We start from the raw sequence: 12,499 nt of genomic DNA, 5'->3' as shown, positions 1-12,499 counted from the left end.
CTTGAATGAGGAGGGAGAAAGTCACAACACAGTCTTGTTATCTAAGGGAGAATTGTTATTTCCGCCAGCTTTTGCCTTGGGCATCCAGCTGGCGCCAAGGGGGCCACATGAAATGAAGATGGTAGCTGTTTTGGTTAGTGCGAACAAACTGCTTCCAATTTTACAGTTGTCTAATGTCCGTCACTGGTCACAAGTCTCTCGTTGGAGAGCTGTGAGCCTCTCCACGATGTTATCCATCCATGCCGAGATGTTATCCAGTTTGCTCATAGGGCATGAGTGTTCACAACCAGTGTTGGTCAAGTTACTTGAAAAAAGTAATCAGTAACTAATTACTGATTACTTCCCCCCAAAAGTAATCCCGTTACTTTACTGATTACTTATTTTCAAAAGTAATTAATTACTTAGTTAGTTAGTTACTTAGTTACTTTTTAAAAACACGATTTATAACCTGAATAGGTAATAAAGTCATAGATCTTTCAGTCCAATTCTACTTTTTCTGCATAATTCATCATACAAAATGTAATCAAATGGAAAAGTCTCTTTTTAAAACTTGATTTATTAGTTTTAATCTTTTAACTTTATGCATCAAGCAAAAATTAAATTATATGCAACATTCTCTGACTGGAAGAAATTTGTTTAACATTTAAACCTATTTTCGGCACATTCCAACACATAAAATAAAATATTTTTTTTTGTGTTTACACTCACTCTTTCAAATAGATGCAAGTAAAACACAGAAGAAAATAAATAAAATCAAAGACTAGTGGTCCTGTTGCTCTATTTTCACCTATAAAGCAGGAGTGGGTTAGGCAGAGGTTTACCCTGGTGCAGGTGTGCCGCAGTGGTCAGTGGAAGAATCTGCGAGTTTCTCTGTGAATTTCACATTACGTCGTAGCGCACTCGGTGCTTGCTTGGAAGTTTAGGGGTTTAAAAAGAAGTTTTCTTCCCATGCAGTGAACAGCGGACGCTAATGTTTTTGTCACTTTTTATGGAATCAAACTCAAAGTAAGGTCAGTACTTCCACGCTTTAAACGCTGCATGCTCATACTCTCTCCCGCACTCGATATATTATCCATTGTGGATCTGCAAACAGCTGTTGTCACGAATGTCGCACTCGCTTACATCACTGTCATGAGACATTCTCGCAAAAAATCACGGTTTTAGTAATGCAGCGTTCCTACGTGAAAGTAACAGTAATCTAATTACTGTTTTTGCAATAGTAATCCCTTACATAACTCGTTACTTGAAAAAAGTAATCAGATTACAGTAACGCGTTACAAGTAACGCGTTACTGCCCATCTCTGTTCACGACAGCCGTGAGCCTCTCCGAGATGTTGTCAGATGTTGTCAGTAGGTCTTAGTACTCACAGCACCCGCAAGCTTCTCCAAGATATCATCCGTGCTGCACCTGATGAGCCCATTCTGAGAAGCCACAGCTTGCTCCATCGTTCGAATCAACATAGCGGGCAGCTTGTGAGGATTCGAACAGCCGTTTCCGCTTTCTTTATCCTTCGATTAAGCCAGGGCCAAGCCAGCGCCGATCAGCAAGAAACCTGTTATCATGTTTCCGAAAAGGTGTCTTCAATGTCTTGTCACGGGCTCTCCCGAACCCAGGCTTCCCGTCGAGAGGAGGGTGTCAATTGCATTCAGGGACCAGTTCATCAAATCCATAATTCTTTAGGTTTTTAGAGAACATGTCTGGGAGACTCTCTTAGGGTTACAGAATAAGCGAGACTATACAAAAGACATGAGAAGCCAAGCAGGAAAGATAAGGGATAGGGAGAGGGGAGAAGGAGAAAGTGCGACCGCCTCCGTCAAGAGCCAAGAAAGAAAAACACTTCTTCTAAAACACTGTCAAACCTAAAATGAGGACGTGGGCCCAGCTAGTGAAATATATTTTTGATCATTAAGAAACTGATTGATCTTCATCCAAACATAAGGCAGTTAAATAAGACCTTGTTCTGAGGAAGTAGCCTGCGTGCTGGTTTGTGGTGTGAAATGTCATTGCTTTCTTGACATTGGCTCTGTGTAATCCAATAGTAAAGGGTAACAATATGTTTCAGATGAGAAAAATTATGTTAAAAAAACTCTTTGGCATAAAAAGGCTTTTTATGCCACTGAGAATCAGTTTGAAACTGCTGCATGAATAGTAATTTTGAGTGAGTATACGATGAGATAAAGTCTCATTAATAATAGTGGAATGTAGGAAGTAGAAAAATTGCACTCAAACAAAATTACAAACTCAAGTTTCCCCTAAAATCATTGATTATTAATATGACAGAGATGATAAGGACAAAACTGAGATATATTCTTTATCATCCTGCTGTAACACAAAAACTTCCCTTTTGGGATCAATAAAGTATACAAATAGTACAGTCTACAGTACACAACAAATAAACAGCAAAGATGAATAAAAGTGGCACAAGCCCCCAGTAAGGGGCTTATGTTATGAGATGGTGACACTACCGGTCAAAAGTTTAGACACACTTTCTCATTTAATGGTTAGTCTTTATTTTTACTACATTGTAGAGACATAAAGAAGACATCAAAAATATGAAGCAAAATATATTGAATTATATAGCAAAGAATATTTTGATAAATAACTCTTAATATCTCTTATATTTTAGATTTCTCAAAGTAGCTACCTTTTGAATTGTTGGGAGCGCTGCAAACCCTTGGCCTTTTCTCAGTGAGCTTCATGATGTAGTCACCAGTGAGTGAATCAGGTGTTCATTTGTGGAATTTCTTGCCGTCGTAATGGGGTTGGGACCATTAATTGTGTTATGCAGAAGTCCGGGTTGGTACACAGCTAACACCCCATTTTGATAACTGTTAGAATTCATATTATAGCAGTCCAGAAAATTGCTAAAACTTGAAATGTGTCCCTAAGTGCAGTAGCAAAAACGATGAAGCGCTACGATGACACTGGCTCACATGTGGACCGCCCCAGGAAAGGAAGACCTCTGCTGCTGAGGACAAATTTATTCGTGTCACCAGCCTCAGAAATTGTAAGGTAACAGCACCTCAGTTCCTCAACAGCCTCCTGTACTCCAGTTCCTGCTTACCCTTAATACGCCCAACCACTGCGGTGTCATGAGAGAGCTTCTGCAGGTGGCATGTTTCACAGTTGTACTAGATATCTGAGGTGTGAAAAGTAAACAGGAATGGAGATCTGTCCCCTATGGTGCCCCAGTATTACTAACTACCAGATCAGATAGGGTGGCCCCCCAGCCGTAGAAAACTGAGGCCTTTCTGACAGACAGCCAGCAATCCAGGAGACAGTAGAAGTGGTGACATGCATCCTGAGCAGCTTCCTACTCAGCAGAAGTGGATGGATAATATTAAAGTTTTCAGTGGCTTTATTAAAAATACTACAGTTATAATTACAACTAAATGAATAAGTAGCCAATTATTGGTCAGTTAGAAGGCATCCAAAGATTTTCATCAAATGACCCACCTGTTAATTTGTAATGTTTGCATTCTTATTCTTGTATGAAATTTGCTTGTGATTCTGTGTACATATTATATTTAAGTTTACACTGTATGTCAGTGTAAAACATTATTTAGATTTCATTACCTTAACACTAATCATCTCTTTCATGTCCTTCTATGACTTATTCCCTGGAATGTTTTTGTGTGAGAGCTGACAAAAGCCATGCATCAAAATAACTGCTCTGTCATTGTTATGTATTCATCTAGAACATTTTCTCACTTCTTGGGTGTGCCAACTGACAAAAGCCATTCCTCAAAATAACTTCCTTGTCATTGTCTATTCATCTAAAACATTTTCCCTTGAATTGAAACTCAATGCTCAAGCTGGAGGGCTGTACCAACAAACTGAAATGCTTTTTATAACTATTGATGACAGTGTCACTTTCTCCCCAGCTAATGATGCCAATGAGAGTAAACCTTGAATGGTTCAGCCCAGTTTGACTTCTTGCCCTCTAACTCTCTGGCATACCTGGCTTGTCAGTTTCCATGGTATGGACAGCTAGGCCTTTCTTCATCACACCTTTCTAAAGGTTTCTGGAGGTGTTGCCATAATCCCACATTCATATCTTCTATTAGACCTTCAGACCACTTCTTGTAGTCATGGTAAGCTACCACGAAGGGTCCAGGTTTTCAGCTTCACTACGATTTCAGGTCAGTTGTTCTTACGGTCAGCACCTTCAACATGCTGGTTGTACTTGGGGCTTTTTACCCAGTCTCAGGTGAGGATCAGCCCAATAGCGGTGGTGTCATCTGCAAACTTCAGGAGTTTCATGGATGGTTCTCCGAATGATGCTATGCCAGCTCCACGCTGCTATCTACTTGAGAAAAAAATTTAAATCCAGCATCTGCAGAGTGCATTCCTGGATGTGTTCACTGAGCAAGCTTTCAGTGAAGCAAAGAGAGGAGAATCTGTGTTTGCCAGTGATCAGTGGTTCGCCAGGTGGGGGCATGTAGGGTGTCATTTTGCCTCCAACCAGAATCAGGGTCGACAAAAACTGGGGGAAAAATACGTAGAAAGGACTGTCCAGTGATTAATAGTTCCTCTCTGAGGGTATTGGCAGAAAGCAGAATAATGCACAGAAACATACCAAGCACAACAAAGCAGTATCTTCTGTATGGAGAAACGGGTCCGATTTTCTAAAGAAGCTCAGATTCTTTATTGTTGGCAGCAAAATGTTGGAGATCTTCTACCAGTCTCTGGTAGTGAGTGCCATCTACTTCGCTGTTGTCTGCTGGTGGGGCAGCATCTGTGCTACAGATGCCAGCAGGATCAAAAACTAATCTGCTAGGCTGGAAGCATCATTGGTCAGATTTTTTTCCCCCCCAAATCTGTGCCATAAAGAAGGCTTCAGGAAATCATTCCTACTGTTCTATATAAAGCTGTATAACTCTTCATTCTGTGACAGGTTAACACACTTGCCAGACATAAAATCCCAAACATACTGTGGCGAGCTCAGACAAGGAGGAGACAGAGTTTTCGTTCGGTCTTGCTTCCCCGCCATCTTAGCCAGGGAGCACAGCCATTTATTTATATCTGCCAGAAGAACACTGCCGCTAGCTAACTGCTCAGCGCGGCAACAGCACAGCTACAGCAACAACAAAAAAAAGGCGCTCTCTCACCGGAAAAACACAGTCGCCGAGAGAGCGCGACCTGTCACCATGGCAACATGACAACAAAACATAACTGTAAAAACAGAACCCCGAACAGCCCTGACCCGCTACATAGCCCCCACCTAAGGGGTCAGTCGTCCCCGACAGCCCCATTACCCCACACAAAGTCCTGCAAATGTCCAGGTGCCTTCTTTTGGCGCACCAGCCGGTCTCGACCGGCGGGGGAAAAGTCACTCGGATCAGAACATGGGGTGCCACCAGCATCCCCTGCCCCGGCGTCTGCCGGAGCGAGTGGTCGGTACGGTGAGAGCCTGTCCCGGTGCAACACCACCATGCGCCCCGGGCCCGGCATGCGGATACGGTACACCACTTCTGTTAGCCGCTCCACGACTTCCGCCGGCCCTTGCCAGTGACTGCACAGTTTGGGGGACACTCCTCTCTTGCCAGTCGGCCAGTCCCGGACCGCAGCCACCTTTGCGGGATCGGTGGCAATACCTTGAGCGCTGATCACATGGCCTAAGAACGTGGTCTCTCTCGCCAACAGCCAGCACTTCGCAGGGTTGAGCCGCATCCCAGCTCGACGGATGGCACTGAAGACCTCACTCAGGTGAGACAGTGCACTGTCGAAGTCCCCACCGTGCACCAACAGGTCATCCAGGTACACAACACAGCGGCTACGAGGGATGTTCACGAGCACCCTCTCCATCAGCCTCTCAAACGTCGCTGGCGCATTGCAGAGCCCAAATGGCATGACCCTGAACTGCTACAGCCCCTGTCCAATGGTGAATGCAGTCTTAGGCCTTGCTTCAGGGGCTAGCTCCACCTGCCAGTAACCGCTGCGTAGGTCGAGGGTGTAATCTAGGGCCTCGTCAATCCGTGGAAGCAGGTACGAGTCCTTCTTGGTGACTGCATTGAGACGGCGAAAGTCCACGCAGAACCTCGGGCTGCCATCCTTCTTCCCCACCAGGACCACAGGTGCCGCCCATGGGCTATTGGAGGGCTCGATCACCCCAGCCGCAGCCATCTCACGGATCTTTTCCTCCGCCACCTGCCGTTTTGAGAGGGGCAGCCGGTGTGGGCGCAGACGGATGGGTTGAGCAGAGCCGGTGTCGATGGTGTGCTGGACCAGCCCCGTCTGCCTGCAGTCTTTGTCACTGGTGGCAAAGATGTCCACATTCTCGTCCAGGAAGCACCTCAACCGCTGGCGCTGGTCAACATTGAGACCTACGCTGCTGCGCTGCCACAGGTCACCAACAGCCTCGGTTGTCTCGGTCGAGGGAGATTTGTCGGGCTGAGAGGCTGGGGCTGAGGTGAGTAGAGATGACCCGGAGCCACCGGCACCCAAAATCTGCTGAGCGGCAGCTGCCCGACGCCTGTCTCGTCTGGCTCTGGTCCCCTCCGCTCCCTGCTTTTGACCGCACTGGAGGGCAAGACTCTCTGTGCCAAGAGTGATAGCCCGCTTTGCGGTGTCGACGCAGGCCCCCTAGCGGGTCAGCAGATCAAGGCCGATGATGCACTGGTCTTGAATGTCAGCAAGCCAGAAGTCGTGCACCAGCTCCAGATCCTTCACTCGGATCCGCAACGGTTTCTTCCCCCGCATATCAGTCCTCTCCCCCGTCACTGTCATCAGCTGGGTGTTGGTGGGCAACCAACCCTTCACCAATGGCCCGGACGTTCCAGGGAGCACGCCAGGTCGTATCAGGGAAATGGTAGACCCCGTGTAGTGTGTAGTCCTGGTCTTTGGGGCAGGTGCTGGGCAGTCACGCGCGACGTGGCCAGGCTCACCAGACACCTCCGGGGCACCGAGGGTTGCAGCTGGCATATCTCGGCGACCTCCCCCTCCCCGTCGCAGTCTGCGACTCTGATTTGGGGGTAGTTTTGGGGGGGCACCTGCTGGTTAGGTCGCGAGGTGAACACCAGCTTGGCCCTTTCAGCCTCAAGGAGCGCCTCACGGAGGGTTTGAGGCATGGCCAGGCTGATGTGTTGGCGTAGTTGCTCTGGGAAAAGTCCTTGCAGAAAAGCATGAAGGCTAAGCTCCTCACGGGCTGCTGCTGGGAACTCCGGGTAGCCACGACGAGCATACAGCAACACATCTGCTGCAAAGGTGCCCAGGCTCTCCCCCGGCCGACGGCTCCGGTTGGTCAGCTGCTCTCTGCTCTGATCAGTGGAGTGCCGCTGCCCGAATCGCCTCTCAAGTGCCGCGGTGAGGGTCTGGAGCTCATGCTGCTCTGCCAGGGCTAGGTCAAGGAGTATCTGCAGTGCATCTCCCTCTAATGCTAGCGCTAGGTGTGTAGCAGTCTCCTCTTCGCTCCAGCCACTATGTCTGGCGGCCAGCCGGACTTGTGAGAGGTAGGGCTCTAGCGGGGTTAGCCCGTTGTATTTCGGTACCTTAAATGGCGTGGTAGGCATAACTGCTCGTGGTTGGGTGTGGGTCGACAGAGGTAGCCCATGAAGCACTGCCCTAGCGTCTGTCGCGACGGGCCGCCACCGCGGTGCGCTCGCGCCATCGGGACCCGTCGGGGGACTTACGTGGCCGCTCACGTCCTCTCTCTTCAATCGCCAGCTTCCCAAGCGGGGAATGTTCTCCTCGACAGCTTGCTCCAGCCTCTGAATGTCTCTCTCCATTATGGCGAGGGTGAGCTATCCCACTTCTGACACCAATGTGGCGAGCTCAGACAAGGAGGAGACAGAGTTTTCGTTCGGTCTTGCTTCCCCGCCGTCTTAGCCAGGGAGCACAGCCATTTATTTATATCTGCCAGAAGAACACTGCCGCTAGCTAACTGCTCAGCACGGCAACAGCACAGCAACAGCAACAGCAAAAGAAAGGCGCTCTCTCACCGCAAAAACACAGTCGCCGAGAGAGCGCGACCTGTCACCATGGCAACATGACAACAAAACATAACTGTAAAAACAGAACCCCGAACAGCCCTGACCCGCTACAATACTTTAAAATTATACCTTCAGGCAGCTGTTTTTATTTATATTGTACATATTATTTATTAATGAGAAGATGGTGCAGATGTGTGTGGCATGTCATCAGGCACAGTGGACTTTGTGTTTGTTCCTTTTTAAAAAAAAAAAAAATCATAATTCAAAATGGCAACTCTTTACTTGTCTTTGATTAACAAACTCTTCTGGATTTATTTGTTTTGACCAGGAGCCTAATAATGATGGACAGCAAACCTCACCAACTCTTCTATTAGAGATACCTGCTTACCTTTGCTGCTCCCCGATGAGGAAACACCAGCATTGCAGGGGGAAAACATAAGTAAAACTAACTGCCATTGCCTTGTGTCCCCCAGCCGCTGTACAATTTGGCCCGGTGAACACTAGGTCACTATCTTCACACCTCTGCATCATGGAGACCTGGGTGAATGCTACTGAGTCCAGTGTTTTCTCTGAACTTTTACCATTAGATTGCTACCATTTCAACTTTCATGTTGAGCCGAGGAGGAACAGTGACTGCTTAGAAGCATCTTCACAGATGTAAAACGTCTTTCATGACTATCCTTTCTCCCGCTTTGAACTTTATCTGTTTGAACTTGGTTGGTCCTATCTTCTACTGTGCGCATTAATATACAGACCACCCAAATACAGTATTGACTTTTTAAATACATTTTCTGAACGTTTGGCTGAAATCATGCCTAAATATGGTGTGTTGGTGATTGCAATACATGTGTGCTGTCCTGGAAAAACATCAGCTAAGGACTTTAAAAGCCTTAATTTTATGGAGTGTGTGTCTGGGCCCACACGAGAACGGGGAAACGCTCTTGACATTTTTAAAGTGTCTGTTTCTAATGTGAAGATTTGTGACACTGTTCGGATCTACATGCCTGGAATGACATTTGACATTTTCTCACATGGGAACATTCTTAAACCTCACGCTCCTGTTCAGCAAGTTATTCTTTGGTTTTCAGCTTTCTTTGGAACAGTGTTGTTTGCATTGAGGCTGTGTCATGATAGATGATTTCCGCTCTTGGTTTCACTCCACTTGTCATACAGTGTTAGATACCATGGTTTCACTAAAACCCTGGTAGCCAATACCTATTCTAGCCTTGGCTGGATGAAACAACTTGTGCTATTAAGTGTGCTTCTTCTTATACCTACCTACAGACAGATCAAATTTTAAAGAACTGCTGTTATTGCTGTCAGACAATTGTGAAAGATGTCAGAAGGAAATATTTGTCAAAGATCATTTGGTCAAACTCCAGTAAGCCTTATATTGTTTAATACCATAGACACTCTTCTTGATGTTCCACAGCCTGCCTGCATTGAACCTTCATTTGAGACATGTGATAAATTTCTTTGTGGATAAGGTGGCTAATGTGAGATCGGGCACAGTATATTACCAGCCACATCTGTTGTGGAAACTCCCCTCTTGATGAGTGCTCTTGGAATATGACTGAATTTGTTGCGTGTGGACCAAAATGCAGACAAATGAAGGCGGGCCTGAGCTCAACAAATAGCGATCCTTTATTATGGCTGATGGAAAAACACAGGCAGAAGCAAACAAAGAGAGCTAGCAGTAAACTATAATGGGAAAACAAAAAGTAAACCCTGGACACAGGGAACACAGAACATGACACTTAGGCTACGTTCACACTGCAGGTCTTAATGCTCAATTTCGATCTTTTTTGTCTGGTTGTTCACACTACCAATAAAACGTGACAGCAAACGCGCTCTAGTGTGAACGGTTCACGGCCCTCAAAGCGGTCCGCATGCGCAAAAGAAGACATCACACACAACGCGCTCTGTTTATGGAAGTAAAAATGGCAGCTACAGAGCAAGTAGGTGTTGTTGCAGCAGTCTATCAATTTCTGCACTGTCATAACCGACAGAATTTTGACAAATTAATTAGAGAAAGAAGGACACTGAGAAAAAAGAGAGCCCGTGCTTTAACAATGGCCTTGTTTGGAGCAGTGGCTGCTACCTCCGTGCAGAGGTATATATGGGCACGGAGCTTGAATAGAATTGTCTCCACATATGCTAATCAAGTCCAAACCCTCAGTTTCGGTCCATTGACTTGCTCTGCTTCCAGTTTCCCCTGCCATGCTTTCTCGTTTGTCTTCTCCGGTGCTGATAATTGGCGTCTGTCTCGTGTCAGTGACGTAAAAGACGGATTTAATGCAACATGACCATTCAAACAGCAGTCGCTTTCTAAAACATCAGATATGTATCGGATTCAGTACCACATACGAAAGTGACCTTGGTCGGATTTGAAAATATCGGATTTGTGCTGTTCAAACTCTCATACCATCATCGGATATGGGTCGCATAGGGTCAGAAAAGTCGGACTTGATGCCCTTTCGCTTGCAGTGTGAACGTGACACCTAGACACGTAGAAACTAAAACATGAGCACCTGGAAACATGACACAAGACAAACAGACAACCTGACAATGAACATAGGGAAACTAGCACAAGAAATCCGCATGGGTGACGAGGGAAGTGGAAAGACATGGGGAACACTGGGGAGAATAAATATAATGGTAAATGGCCTGTATTTGTATAGCGCTTTACTAGTCCCTAAGGACCCCAAAGCGCTTTACACAACCAGTCATCCACCCACCCATTCACACACTGGTGATGGCAAGCTAAATTGTAGCCACAGCCACCCTGGGGCGCACTGACAGAGGCGAGGCAGCCGGACACTGGCGCCACCGGGCACTCTGACCACCACCAGTAGGCAACGGGTGAAGTATCTTGCCCAAGGACACAACGACCAAGACTGTCCAAGCCGGGGCTGGAACCGGCAACCTTCCAATTACAAGGCGAACTCCCAACTCTTGAGCCACGATCGCCACGATAATGACATAGGGGTAAGCAAAAATGAACACTGGATGCACGACTGTCAAAATAAAACAGAAAACATGTAGACTAAGGCACAAAGACTTGACTCCTGGACCGGGGGGAGAAAAAGACATCGAAACAGCTGGACCTTTAGCTAGCAATACACTGTGTGACAAACTGCACACAAACAGTTTGTGTGCTTCCTATAGTCATGTGCAATACCACTGCTTTCCTTTCTGATAAAAAGTAAAATTCAAGCAGCTATTGATGATACTGATCTAATAATAAACCATTTTAAATGTTCTACTGCCTAAATCTAGGCCAGCTGAATTTATATGAGGTGATCTCAGGAACACATATTACTCCAAGTTAAACTTATACAGCCATTTATGTCAGGGTGACCTAAAAGCTGGACACAAATGCAGCCTTCCAATGATCCAATGAATTTATTTAGAGTAAATTTAAACAAGAGCTCAGAAAGCTCGAAAAAACAGTTGCTGTCCCAGCCTCCCCAAGCTCTTTCCTCCACATTCACACAGATCCCAAACAGGATTCAGAAAAGGAATCCAGCAGGTAAAGTACAAACAGTGCATTGAGGAGAACTTCCACAATAACTACCCACAAAATATGTGGAGATGCATCGGGAGCACAGCACACTGCAAACACAGCAACAGGTCAGCCATGATTCAACTTTTCCCAACACCTTGAACAGTTTCTTTGCATGCCCTGACAGCAACACTGAGACTGTACATCGCCCCCGACTGGAGGTGCAGCGGTAGCCTCTTGCAGCTACACCAAGTGAGTTCCACTTTGAGGGGAATTGATATCAAAGCTGCAGGGCCAGATAAGGTGTCAGGCAGGACTCTGAAGACATGCACTGACCAACTGGCAGGGATTTTTCTGGACATCTTCAACCTGTCCCTTGCAGCATGCCACAGTCCCTGTGGACTGGCATCCTGTCCCCTTATCAGTGTTGTGGGTGGCCTGGAGCTTATCCCAGCTAACAAAGAGCAAGAGGCAGGGTACACCCTGGACAGTTCACCAGTCTGTCACTGGGCTAACACAGAGAGGCAGACAACCATTAACATCTATGTGCAATTTAGAATCACCAATTAACCTGACCACTTGGCAGAATGTTCTTTTTATGTGTTAGTATTAAAGATACAGGAGCATGATCGCTGACAGCTATAGGGTGTATTCTCAGTGTCTTAAATGTCACTCAACAGTGAGCTGCTGACTAGGAAATAATCCAGATGAGAGTAGGAGTGATGGACATGTAAGAGGAAAGTATATTCTTTACGGTTGGGGTGAAGGAAGTGCCATGCATTGCAAGGTCCGAAATCGCTCATGTACGGTTTAATTATATTTGTGGACTCCCAGTTGTCCTCAGTTCTTGCTGTATTGAGCATATACATGTCTTCATTTAGTCCAAAGTTGAGGTTGCCCCCAGGAACAAGTGCGCAATCTAGGTGTTCAGAGAGTGCACTAAAAAAACATGGAAGGGGTCATCAACATTTGGGCCATGTACACTTACAATACATAGCTTTTTGTTAAGTATAGATAATTTAATGATTAGGAATCTACCATCTGGATCTATAACTGTGTTGA

This window comes from Oreochromis aureus, linkage group 8 (assembly GCF_013358895.1).
Source record: "Oreochromis aureus strain Israel breed Guangdong linkage group 8, ZZ_aureus, whole genome shotgun sequence".
Taxonomy (NCBI): domain Eukaryota; kingdom Metazoa; phylum Chordata; class Actinopteri; order Cichliformes; family Cichlidae; genus Oreochromis; species Oreochromis aureus.
This window is presented reverse-complemented; position numbering follows the sequence as displayed.